At 35.6% G+C, this 14,410-nt stretch overlaps 1 long non-coding RNA gene across 3 annotated transcripts in view; it reads left to right on the top strand.

Moving 5' to 3' along the window:
- LOC118762443 overlaps positions 1 to 13,800 on the top strand; it is a 426,872-nt gene extending 413,072 nt beyond the window's left edge. For all 3 annotated transcript variants that reach the window (XR_004998196.1, XR_004998195.1, XR_004998197.1), the window contains exon 5: positions 11,919 to 13,800. This is a non-coding gene — a long non-coding RNA (uncharacterized LOC118762443). The remainder of the gene's footprint in view (positions 1 to 11,918) is intronic.
- Positions 13,801 to 14,410: the final 610 nt, after the last annotated feature.

A 14,410-nucleotide genomic window follows, 5' to 3' on the forward strand; every position in this document is an offset into this window, starting at 1 on the left:
TTGACTGTGGCCATGCTGGAGCACTGCCTTTAGTCGAGCAAATCAACCCCGGGACTTATTCTTTGTAAGCCCAGTAGTTATTCTATCGGTCTCTTTTGCCGAACCACTAAGTGACGGGAACGTAAACACACCAGCATCAGTTGTCAAGCAATGCTAGGGGGACAAACACAGACACACAAACATACACACACACATACATATATATATACATATATACGACAGGCTTCTTTCAGTTTCTGTCTACCAAATCCACTCACAAGGCTTTGTTTGGCCCGAGGCTATAGTAGAAGACACTTGCCCAAGATGCCACGCAGTAGGACTGAACCCGGAACCATGTGGTTGGTTAGCAAGCTACTTACCACACAGCCACTCCTGCGCCTATCTCAACGATATCTTAAACTATAATTTATCAGACCTAATGGTTATGCTGCAAACATGACTTGAAGACAATTCTGCTTGAGATGGAGTATCTTTATGTCTACACATTATTTCTTTATTATACAATGCTAAATCTCACACCCAGGCTGGAATAGATTCTCTTCAGACATTCGAATGCTGTCACTGTCATTTCTACGGCTGTTAGTGTTTCTGCTACTATTATTGTTACTGTTAGTTGAACTTTGTACCATGACAATCTTATGTTTCTCCTCTCTTCTTCCCCTGTATTGTTGCCCATAATGGAGGGAAGGAAGTCCTCATTCATTACTATTAAGATGTCGAGCTGGCAGAAATGTTAGCACGCCGGGCGAAATGCGTAGCCGTATTTCGTCTGCCACTGCGTTCTGAGTTCAAATTCCGCCAAGGTCGACTTTGCCTTTCATCCCCTCGTGGTCGATAAATAAAGTACCAGTTACACACTGGAGTCGATGTAATCGACTTAATCCGTTTGTTTGTCCTTGTTTGTCCCCTCTGTGTTTAGCCCCTTGTGGGCAATTAAAAAAATATATATAAAAAAAAATATATATAAAAAATATATATATATATATATATATATTGGTTGGAGGGTTTGTTTTGTTTTTTCTCAACTCTTTCGAGACATGTTCCGCCATCTTGATGAGTTGTATTTGGTTCAATTAAATTTAACGCCCACAAAATAAGTTCAGTGGGCGGAATCGCCCCTCTGTGGGCTACACAACCATAAAAAGCCAGTAACAGGTTCCTGGTGTTTCTATTCACAACTCAGAATAAAATAATTATTGAAAAAGGATATCAATCCTGTTGTAAATAAATATTTTGAACTGGACTTACTTGGAGTGTTCAAAAACATGTCCAATGTGTTCCACAGCAAATATAATAATAATAATAATAATAATAATAATAATAATAATAATAATAATAATAATAATAATGATAATAATAATACACAAAAATTCACACTCATAGTCTAGGTGTGCTTACAAAAGCCATGGGTACAGCCTTTTCTCCAGATCACTCCAAATAAATAAATAAAAATGTTTAATTAATTATTCAGACACAAAAATCACTCATTCACACAACAAAAGATGGAGAAATGTTTAGTTCACAGGAAGCAAACAACAATTTTGATATGCATTATTTCAATTGCTATTTTCAAAAAATACACGAGATATTTGCATGATGTGAATAATGACAACGAGAAGGCATTCCAAATTTAAATTAAACATCTTTCTTGCTTTTAACAATAAATGTATCAAAACAGGTTCATTTCACTGAAGAGTGAAATAATTACTATGGTAATGGTGTATCATTTTCTTTAAATAATCTAAGCCTTTAGCATTGGTTCTGACAAGTCTTAACTTGAAATTTTTCGATTATTGCATCTGCTGTTATTTCCCTTCTTTATGAAGGTTTTTTGATGGCAGCCATATTTCTGTAGTTTTTTTTTTTTTATGTTGTGGATTCTGGTTATTATCAAATAATTCCTTTAATCATCCAAATGCATTGTGTTTGTTTCTTTGTGTGTGTATGTGCGTGTGCATTACAAAAACACAGTTGAAGGAATATTTCTGTAAAAGATATTTCAACTTCATTTCATTAATCAGTAACTGTCTTATGAGGAAGGTGGAAATAATTGCTTCTAATCTGGTACAAGGCCAGAAAGTTTTTGAGATAAAAAGCAATTCAATACCTATTTCTTTACTACCCACAAGGGGCTAAACACAGAAAGGACAAACAAGGACAGACAAACAGATTAAGTCGATTATATCGACCCCAGTGCGTAACTGGTACTTAATTTATCGACCCCGGAAGGATGAAAGGCAAAGTCGACCTCGGCAGAATTTGAACTCAGAACTTAAAGACAGACGAAATATTGCTAGGCATTTCGCCCGACGTGTTAACGTCTCTGCCAGCTCGCCACCTCATTAACCCTCAAGCTTGGCTGGTACTTTTTTCTATATATCCTCAAAATGATAATAGGCAAAGTTTACCTCAGCAGAATTTGAACTCAGAATGTAAAGAGCTGGAACAAATACCACCAGACTTTTTCCTGACATGGAAAAATTGTTGAAGACTGCCTATAGATGTAAATAGATGGAAGGACATCATAGATAATCAAGGAAAGTACATTGATGATTAAATTTCTATTAAATATAACATTTGATCACTTGTTTTCTTCATTCAAAATTCAGACAAAACTTATGGGATGACCTGATAGTACACGGGAACCTCAACAGACAACAGTTTTCGGGCAAACAGATCACATTGGCATAATTTGAAGAAAGCTGTCAAAGTAGTTTCTGGTAGATTCAGAACTATGTTTCGAGCATTGTCTTCTATGAAATATACATGCTGGCCATTGGATGTCACTCATGGATTTTGAAACCCATGATGCACCACATTGCCTCATTAGAGGAAATATACCTGCCCAACTTATATTGCTGAATTTCATCTGCCTGCCTGCCCTCTTGTTCAAGTCCAAAAACTGCCATATGTGAGGTGTTATTGATGTATTTACATGCCTATTTAATACATTTCATAGAGTTGCATGACTTAACATTAACATGGGCCTGTAATGTTTTAGACAGCAATGGGCTGTGGGGCACGAGGCTCCTGTTGTCTATTTCCACCCTTTGACTATTAACTTTGAGCTTGGCAGTGTTTAGGGTGATCAAAGGAAAATGAATGGGTTATTTCCCTTGGCTGTTAAAGGAAAATATATGGATTATATTTGGACTCATTCTCGCCATCCAATTATAGATTTTTATTAAACTTCAATGAACCAAGTAACAAACTGGATGTTACTTAAACATGTTTGCAAAGTTTCCCAAAAATTCGTTAACAGGTGTAGACGGCAACTTTACACAAACAGACGTCCAAACAGACAATTCGCATTTATATATATATATCATCATCGTTTAACGTCCGCTTTCCATGCTAGCAATATATATATAAATTAGAGAAGAACCACTTTGTAGCAATTCAACAATGATGCAATTAAATCATAATATATAGAAAAAATTAAATATTCAATAAAAAAATATAACTATAATTAAGTAAAGTACAAAATAATAAATAAATAGCATATAATTAGTAAAAAGACTACACGTGTTTCATGAATTTTTCCCTGTAAGTTTGGAATCATATTCCCTAATATTATTATTATTATTATTATTATTATGTATATATTATATATTATATACACATGCACACATATTTCCCTTAAAGGGGATCAGATAATATACAGATTGAAACAGTTTAGATTAAAAAGCATGATCAATGGTTGGTTTTCTTGTAACGATTCATTTTATTTTTATAAAATGGTCTGGACTCTTTAGAAATTCTTTACACGTTGGTCAAGTCCACTTTTCAACTTTGCAAAGTTAATAAAATGAGTAGCTGACAAATCAGTGTGGTCAATATAATTGGCTAAAAATTCAGGATGGTGCTCCTGTACAGCCACTGTCTGGTGGTTGATACTAGAAAAAGAATAAAAGGAAGTAACAGTTGGGAATTGGTCGAGCTTAATTTTAGAACAAATGATAAGTGTGTGCTAGAATATTTAAAGAGGAAGTGCAGAAATACTATTTCTAGTTGAAGTATCTTTTTCCCCCCACTGTATAGACTCAATGTAAGGAAACAGATAAGCTGGTGCATTAGTCCAGTCATTATTTGATGGACACAAGTAGGAAAAGCACTTTGAAACATGACTGCTATTGAGGCAGGTCAGTAAAGCTATTATATTTTTAATAATATCAATGTAGCCTATTGGATAATAATGTTCAGTTTAGTATCAAGATTCAATGGATTGGATATGAGACGTTTTGGCATTGTTGTTTTGGCACTGCCTATTTGGCATTGCTGATTCAACTCTGACTTATTTGACATCAGACGTCTTAATTTTTCTCTAGTTGTCTCCCTTTTTCCCTCCTCCACATGCTCTCTCTCTCTCTTTTTCTCTTTCAATCTTTCCATCTCTCTTTCTCTCTCTTTTAATTGTTTCAGTCATTTGATTGTGGCCATGCTGGAGCACCGCCTTTAGTCGAGCAAATCGACCCCAGGACTTATTCTTTGTAAGCCCAGTACTTATTTTATCGGTCTCTTTTGCCGAACTGCTAAGTGACGGGGACGTAACCACACCAGCATCGGTTGTCAAGCAATGCTAGGGAGACAAACATAGACACACAAACATACACATATAAATATATATACATATATGCGACAGGCTTCTTTCAGTTTCCGTCTACCAAATCCACTCACAAGGCATTGGTCGGCCCAGGGCTATAGCAGAAGACACTTGCCCAAGATGCCACGCAGTGGGACTGAACCCGGAACCATGTGGTTGGTTAGCAAGCTACTTACCACACAGCCACTTGTATCGTTTATCTTTTATCTTTTACTTGTTTCAGTCATTTGACTGTGGCCATGCTGGAGCACCGCCTTTAGTCGAGCAAATCGACCCCGGGACTATTCTTTGTAAGCCCAGTACTTATTTTATCGGTCTCTTTTGCCGAACTGCTAAGTGACGGGGACGTAACCACACCAGCATCGGTTGTCAAGCAATGCTAGGGAGACAAACATAGACACACAAACATACACATATAAATATATATACATATATGCGACAGGCTTCTTTCAGTTTCCGTCTACCAAATCCACTCACAAGGCATTGGTCGGCCCAGGGCTATAGCAGAAGACACTTGCCCAAGATGCCACGCAGTGGGACTGAACCCGGAACCATGTGGTTGGTTAACAAGCTACTTACCACACAGCCACTTGTATCGTTTATCTTTTATCTTTTACTTGTTTCAGTCATTTGACTGTGGCCATGCTGGAGCACCGCCTTTAGTCGAGCAAATCGACCCCGGGACTTATTCTTTGTAAGCCCAGTACTTATTTTATCGGTCTCTTTTGCCGAACTGCTAAGTGACGGGGACGTAAACACACCAGCATCGGTTGTCAAGCAATGCTAGGGAGACAAACACAGGCACACAGACACACACATATAAATACATATACATATATGCGACAGGCTTCTTTCAGTTTCTGTCTACCAAATCCACTCACAAGGCATTGGTTGGCCCAGGGCTATAGCAGAAGACACTTGCCCAAGATGCCACGCAGTGGGACTGAACCCGGAACCATGTGGTTGGTTAACAAGCTACTTACCACACAGCCACTTGTATCGTTTATCTTTTATCTTTTACTTGCTTCAGTCATTAGACTGTGGCCATGCTGGGGCAGTACTTATTTGTTCTTTTTTAACCCTGGTACTCATTCTATCAGTCTTTTTCACTGATCAGCCAAGTTATGGGAATACAAAGACTTCGACACCAGTTGTCAAGCAAACACAGACATAAAGGCACACATACATATTTATATATATATATACACATATATATATGATGGACTTTTCAGTTTCCGTCTATGTAATCCACTCATGAAGTTTCGGTCAGTCCAAGGCTAAAGTACAAGACGCTTGCCCAAAGTGCCATGCAATAGGACTGAATCTGGAACCATATGGTTGGTAAGCAAACTTCTTACCGCACTACTATGTCTGCACTATATGTGTATATTTCTGTATATGCATGCATGTGTGTATGTGTGTTTGCCTCTAGTGCCAAAAAGTACTGTCAGCAAAACTGGTTGAATGTCCAGTCAGCCATGTTAAATAGCCAGCATCCAGTCAGCCATACTCAATCATCTCATTTTATCAATAGATTTTTATCATAAGAGATGCAAACATGATTGTCTGGTTAAGAAGTTTGTTTAGCAGTCATGTGGTCTTGAGATCAATCCTGCTGCACAACTTGGGCAAGTGTCACCTAACATAGCCTCATTAAATAAGGTTCTTGTCAGTGAAATGTGATACGTGAAATCTGTGTGGAATTCCTTCAGAGGGATCATTCATGTTTTTGGATGGCATACTTAATCCATTGCTAGGTTTAACACTACCACCTGCCATATAGGTGTTCATTTATTTATTTAATCTTTTATCTTTTACTTGTTTCAGTTATAGCCATGCCTGCACATCTCTATATATATAAACGGCAAAATGTCTGTGTGTGTGTGTCCTTTATACAAATCCACAATTTTTCAGTTAGAGGGCTTGCACTTTCTGTGGTCATTCAAAACTGTTCAAGGGTGGTCGTGCACACCTTTACATTTCTCCAGTCACCCCGCAAAGCCATTAAAAAATCAATAGAAGTGACTCTTTTGTGAATTTTCTATCCAAAACCCAATCAAAATGCCCGAAACTTGATACGCCAATTGAATGCCAGCTAGCTGTATGTGATTGGTCGGAGATTTGGACAGTACTTGCATGTATTTGCACATGCACGCAGCTGTATATGCATGCACTAGCACTATGACCCGGCTTGCTAGTATAATATAAAAGTATAAAATTTTTGCAAGTATTTCTGCCATAATTGCTTTCATAATTGTTTCCTATCCTTAAATCCTTAAAATGTTTTAGCCCGAAGGCCGCGGCCATAAGCATGAATTCATTTTCCTTTTCAAGTAAAGGAACTGAAGAAGTAGTGACCTTCATGGGTTTCACAAAGACACTAACATCTAAAGGGAAATAATTCTAATAAAGTAATTGAAACTGGGTCACAAATTCATTTCAACTGAAGCTAACTTACACTTGACAATGTTCAGCATAACCTACTTTAATTATAACAAGTTTGATGAACACCTTTTAATTGATTTTAACAAGATCCACTGTCTTCACAATAATATGAATTAGAACAAAACACAATACAAATTTGATTGTAATATTCCCCTCAAATAGCATTTATTTTACCTTTGCCTTTGCCAAACAACTGCCGTGTTTTGCAAGATTATCCTCTTGGAAGATTATCCTCTTGGAAGATTATTATAGTCGATAGCTTCCTCTAAATTTGGAGGAATATTTCTGAGTATTTTTTCCACAAAAGACTGTTAATCAAATCCTACACTTTCCTTGCAACATTCCACATCAGTCAACACAATATCCAGATCCATTCTTATTTCTTTCTAAGCTTCTAAATAAAATCAATAAGACCAGAATGTAAAGGGCTCATAACTTCTCTTGCCTCAGAATAACATCCTTAGTCTACTACTTAATATCTTTTGTTAATTTTCTCTCTCTCTCTCTCTCTCTCTCTCTCTCTCTCTCTCCCTCCCTCTCTCTCTCTCCCTCTCTATCTATCTGTTTATCTGTCTATCTATCTATATATCTATCTATCTATCTATCTATCTATCAATATATCTCAGTCTCTCTGTTTCTTTCTGTTTATCTCTTCCTATCTATCTATCTATCTATCTATCTATCTATCAAATCTCTCTATCTCTCTATCTCACTCTCTCTATCTATCTATCTATCTATCTATCTATCTATCTATCTATCTATCTATCTATCTATCTATCTATCTATCTATCTATCTACCTACCTAAATATTTCAGTCTCTCTTATTCATTCTATTTATCTCTTCCTTTCACAACTTCACAAATACTTATCTCTCCTTTTCTTTCTTTCCCTCTCCTTTCTTCTCCTCATTTCTTACACTTTCTCTCTCTCTCTCTCTTTCTCTCTTTCTTTCTATCCATCTATCTCTCTATTTTTATCTTTATCTATCTATCTATCTATCTATCCATCTATCTATCTATCTACCTACTTCTATCTCTCCAGTTGACTACATATGCTTTCCCATTTTCCTTTTCTTTACTTTCATTTATCTCTCTCTCTCTCTCTCTCTCTCTCTCTCTCTCTCTCCCAGTCTTTCTGTCTCCCACACTCTTCCCCTCTCTCTCCTACTTCCTTTCTTTCACTTTTTCTTTACTCTCTCTTCTTTGCCTACCTACTTTTCTCTTTCTTTCTTTTCTATTTTTACTCTGATCACTCCAATCTTTTTAACTCTATTTCCATACAATTCCAACCATTTTCATCCTTTCTCACCCTCCTTTTCTCCTGGTTTCTGTTTTTTTTTTTTCCCCTCCATTTTTCCATCATCTCCCTGCCCTTGAGAATTTAGCATGAACAGCTAAAAAAAGTCAACAAAACTCTAATGAAAAGAACGAAACAAAACACTATGTCATGCCATGTGATGTGTCTAAAAAATGACTAATAGAAATTTTCTCTGATTACAACAACTCAACCAAATTTGTTGAGTGAAAACATAATCCAAATCCTTCTTTATATCAAATTTTCTAAAGTGACATCGACATTTGATAATTATTAGCGTCAATAGTTAGCAAAACCAAATGTTACTGTTATTATAATTGCATGGAACAAAGTTCTGAGACCAAATAATCAGTTTCTAATCCAGCATGTCTTTGTACAATTAATTCCAAACTGAATATTTCCTTTTCATATTAAGAATTGCTTTCAAACAAAGAGAAATTGATGTCTTGACTTGATAACATTTCTAAAGAGGTAAATATATGGTTATATAATAATAATAAATATCCTTATGAGATTTTGATGGGTTTCCATGAAAGGGTTGGTGAATCAATTGAGGGTGTTGTTGTTGTTGTTGTTGTTGTTGCTGTTATTGTTGCTGCTACTGTTGCTGTTACTACTTTTGTTGTTCTTGCTCTTGTTTAACCCCAAGCTACTTCTGATCACCAAATCTTTGCACAGAAGCAAGCAGCATTCAAACGCAAATTTAACAAGCTACATCTTAGGGCTTCCCAAACTACAAAGTGGCTTAAAATAATTAAAACGTATACTCTTTTACTCTTTTACTTGTTTCAGTCATTTGACTGTGGCCATGCTGGAGCACCACCTTTAGTCGAGCAAATCGACCCCAGGACTTTATACTTTGTAAGTCTAGTACTTATTCTATCGGTCTCTTTTGCCGAACCGCTAAGTGATGGGGACATAAACACACCAACATCGGTTGTCAAGCAATGTTGGGGGGGACAAACACAGACACACAAACATATACACACACATACATATATACGACAGGCTTCTTTCAGTTTCTGTCTACCAAATCCACTCACACGGCTTCGGTCAGCCCGAGGCTATAGTAGAAGACACTTGCCCAAGGTGCCACGGGGACTGAACCCAGAACCATGTGGTTGGTTAGCAAGCTACTTACCAAACAGCCACTCCTATGCCCATATGTTTCCAATTATCTTTTATCTTTCATTTTTGGCTTGTTTTAGTTATTGGACCATGACTATGCTAAGGCACTGCTTTGAAGGGTTTAGTCATACAAATCAACCCCAGAACCTATTATTTTAAACTCTGGTACTTATTCTACAGGTTTCTTTTACCAAACTACTAAGTTGTTCCATGTAAACAAACCAACTCCAAGTAAGGTCTTTGATTTGAAGGTACCTTCCTCATTACCTCTCACCAAGTTTCAAAGGCCCTGCAAAGAATCATCTGTTCTGCCCTTCTTTCATGATGAAGAAAAAGAGAAAAAAGGTTTCTCTATTGGCTTGAGGTTTTGTTGAGTTTCAGGAATGGATTTAATTGATCTGTAGAAGATGTTATTGTTTTCAACTCCTAATACCAGCATTGGTGAAGGTGTGTGACCTAGTGGTTTGGCTATTGAACTCATGGTTGCTAGATTGTGGGTTCAATTCCTTGACCATGTGGCATGATTTGTTCTTGTTATGTCATCAGGGATTTAAATATCTTGTCACCAATAATGTTACAACAATGTTGGGGTGTGCATAAGGGTGCAGAATAGTATTACCCAAATAAATATTTGGATATGGTTATCTAGAATAACCTTTGCAGAATTAATATGTTCACACAGAACATGCACCGTACTACACCAATCCAATACAAATGATCAACTCAGTCAACTGCCTGCTGTCAACTGCTGACTGTCAATTGCCAAATGTCAAATGCTAACTGTCAACTGCCAACTGTCAACTCTGACAGTTCTTTATTTTATTGAAATGTGTCAGTCCACTTTTAGTCATGCAGGGGTGGTGATCCTTCCACAACAGTTCTTGAGCAAAACCCTTCATTTCACATTACTGAAATAGTTACCCTTTCAATCAGCAGGGAATATTGGCCTGCTGGCCTAGCCAGCAAGGTGGTGTCGCTCGAAGGCAAAAGAAATGATGCAAAGTGCATTGTGACAAGCAATGTGTAACAACATCTGATATTCTAGTCAGTCTTGTGATCATACACTCATGTGATATCAGCATTGATCATATAAGCCTAAGTTCAAAGGATATATAGCTATGATCACTCTATCACTCCACCACCGCTCATGTCTCTTTGAGACATTTAGAAATTTACTATTTCTAATTACGGTGACCAGTGAATAGATTTCACTGTAAATATATATATTTGTGAAGGCTGGTCAGGCACCTCAGTCAGCAGATCTCACTATCCTGTGCTGATGATGGGTTAAGACCCAGAAACATGCATGTCTTCAGGTGTGAATCTTGGCTGGTGGGGTTACTTGCCTCCCTTTCACAAATATAAGGACACAGGAAATGTGTCAAAGCCGACAGGAAGCGTCGATGCTTCCTAGGGCTAAACAGCAGTGGTGTAATTCCCATACGGGACTGTCACATTATGTTGACAGTATACAACCATTCTATCGCTCCACCACCGCTCATGTCTCTTTGAGACAGTTAGAAATTTAATATTTCTAATCATCCTGCCTTAGTTTTGGGAATAATATCTTCCAGACTCCTTTATTCAGTGTTACATTTTTTATGACAGTAAGATGTGATTTGAAAAAAATTTGGCTGTTATTTAGCAGGTTGGGCCACTACACTATGCTTCCTTATTGATTCATTACATTAATTTCAATTTTTGGCTCAAGGCCAGCAATTTTAAGGAAAGGGTAAGTCAATTATATCAACCCCAGTGATCAATGGTATGTATTTTATCATCCCAAGAAGATGAAAGATAGAGTTGAACTTGGCATGATTTGAACTCAGAACATAAGGATGGACAAAACGCCTCAAAGCATTTTGTCCAATATAATATTAATTCTGCCAGCTCACTGCCTCTCATTAGTTCATTATATTAAAAGTATTATATTAATAGTATTCAGTTGGCCAGAGACACCTACAGAATATCATGTGACTTTAGCAAAAATTCTTTTTGGATTTCAAAATATATTACTTAATAAATTGCAGAAAAGAATAAAAAAATTAATTTTCATTTTTACCAAAGCAAAATTAAAATTACTAACAGCAAAATTTTTTGGTGTAAATATTTTTAAATGAAGATACATTTCTACTTCTGATGGATTTTTATTAAAACATTTCATGTTATACAAATTATATCATAGTTAATTTCATCTAGGCTATATTCTGTAATTATAATGAATTTCACATCAAATTTACTAATCTCTATTTTATTCTTATTCTCAATGCTAAGTGTTATTCTTTATTTGCCACTTTATTAAGTATCATTTTTACAGTTTCTCTGAGGAGGTTTTAGTGTTGTATGTATGTGGGTGTTACATTGTATGTTTGATTTTATTAAATATTGTTTAAATCAGTTGCTAACATCATAATAATATTTTTTACAGATTCCAGAGAAATTTACCCAGAAGATATGAAGATGTAAGAACCAATACAAAATGAGCTATCACCTACAGAAACATAACAGGGATGAAATATCCACTCAAAAATATTAACTAAATATTAGATAAAAAATATGAATGTAATAAAAATTAAAATATTAAAATTCCAATTCCTTTTGAAAAATCCTCCTTTCATTAAGAAAATAATTAATCAGGTGTCAGAAGTATATGTTACAGGATAAATGATTTTTCTCCAATAAGAGTAAAATTTGACTATGCATTGTTATGTATCAGTAATCTGACAGGGTGGACTAAATTAGTAACTCATCACTTGTTTTTTAATCACAACTCAGACTTGATTGAGCAGACCTATAGTCAAAGATTTTCTGACCTTGAGCATTCCATCTTTTGTTTTAAAACATAGTCTATTGAAGACCACATTATCTAATAAGACTTTTCTTTTCTTTTTTTTTTTATGTTAGGGTACATGTTGAAGAAAATTTGGCTGCTATTTCTAGTGAGTTGAGTGACCACAGAGAGATTGCCCTTCATTGGCTTGTAAATTTTGTGCTGATATTTGGTACAATTGTCTCATTAAGGATCCCTTTCTTTATATGACTTACAGGAGAAAGGGTAGCACCTGTGATCTTTTGAAGGACCTCAAAGACTTGGTTGGAGGGAAAAAGTAAAGTTATCCTTAGACCAGAGACTCTGCCTGAATATTTACAACAAAGTGGATATCATTAAAGGCATCAAGGGTCAGGTGATGTTAAACCAGGCTGTGGATTAATTCATTTGTGCATTCCCTAATTCACATAATTGTAGAGAATCAATAGAGTATCTGGTAATCTTATCTGCAATACATAGTGTTCTATACATAGATTTCTTTCATTCACAAACAGCACTGAAAGGAAAGTTGAACACCAGCTTTATGAGCTTGTGAAAACATCATTTATCATGCAAGTTCACATATATATAATCAATAATAATTATATTCTCTCATGTTGAGTCAGGTCTAAGAAATCTTATTTTCTTTTCATGCTCAGAGTCTCAGAACAATAGCAGTAATATAGCACATAACAATGAAGCCATTTCTTTACTTACCAATCTGAATCTAACAATTTTTGGTAGCAATGAAGAATTTGAAATGTTTCTAAACGTGTTGCTCAGCAAAGAAGACTTCAGTTGAGATTGAAATACAAAAGCTTGATGGATTATCTTGAAACCTGATAAGACAAGAAAACTAATGTAGACAGAATTTTGATAGAAATAAAGAAGGGAAATTACATGCTTTCTATTATAGTTTATATAAATCTTATGAAAATAATTTTTCAATGCTAACTATTCATTCCAGAATATTCTAACTCTATGTGAAAATATCATTGCTACTTCAATACTGGTAAACAACAAGGTAAAGCATTTCATGTGTAAATTACAGACTGAAAATTGGGAAATAGGTATATATCATATACCAGACATTCTATGCCCATTTCAATTATCCTTCTCTTGTTGAAAATCAATAAACAATATAGTTTAAACGTTCTAAAGAACTGCAAAATATAAAAAAGGGTAAAAAGAGAAATGGAAAAATTCTAATGGACTAATGAATTAGTCTTTAATCTAAATTGTAGTTCTGGTCAACAAATTTTTTGCTTTGAATAAAGTTTCCTGAAAACCATTAATAGTCAAGGAAACCAAGTTGTCTTTCCAAAACTACCAACTGCCTTTATACGTATATGTATTGACAATTAACGGAAATAGATGTTCACTCAATTGTATAAACATTACTGTGTATTTCAAGATGTTTTGATAGACAGAAAAAAAATTGAAAAAAAAGACATCAAATAAAATGAAAATACAATCAGAAAATAAAAATGTGTGAATATTGGTCTGTCCTTGTTAGCTTGTCATTTATATACCCCTTTCAATATATTTCTGTTTAAAAATTTATGTTACACACACACACACACACACACACACACACACACACACACACACACACACACACACACACACACACACACACACACACACACACACACACACACACACACACACCGACGACGACAACAACAACATGTATGTACACACACTCATATATATAATAATAATAATAATAATAATGATAATGATAATAATAATCCATTGATGGCGTTTATAAATATTTTAATGCATCAGTACAAGTGTTTCCACTAATCACATGTTTCTAAAGATCAAAGTCTATATTTCTGTGATGATTACAGTAGTCTGCAGTATCCACGGACATCAGGTGGATCATGGTCATGTGTTCATTTTGTTGGGTGATATGGCATTAACAGAATTCATGAACATGATCTACTCAATGTCCATGGATGCTACATACTGTACTGTAGTCAGCCTAGGGACACGGTCCTTGATCTTAAGAAATACGTGATTTGTGAAAACACGTGTAGTGAGGCATTAAAATATTTAGGAATTCCATCCATGGATTATCATTTTTATTAGTATTATGACTAAGG

This window comes from Octopus sinensis, linkage group LG3 (genome assembly GCF_006345805.1).
Source record: "Octopus sinensis linkage group LG3, ASM634580v1, whole genome shotgun sequence".
Lineage (NCBI taxonomy): Eukaryota > Metazoa > Mollusca > Cephalopoda > Octopoda > Octopodidae > Octopus > Octopus sinensis.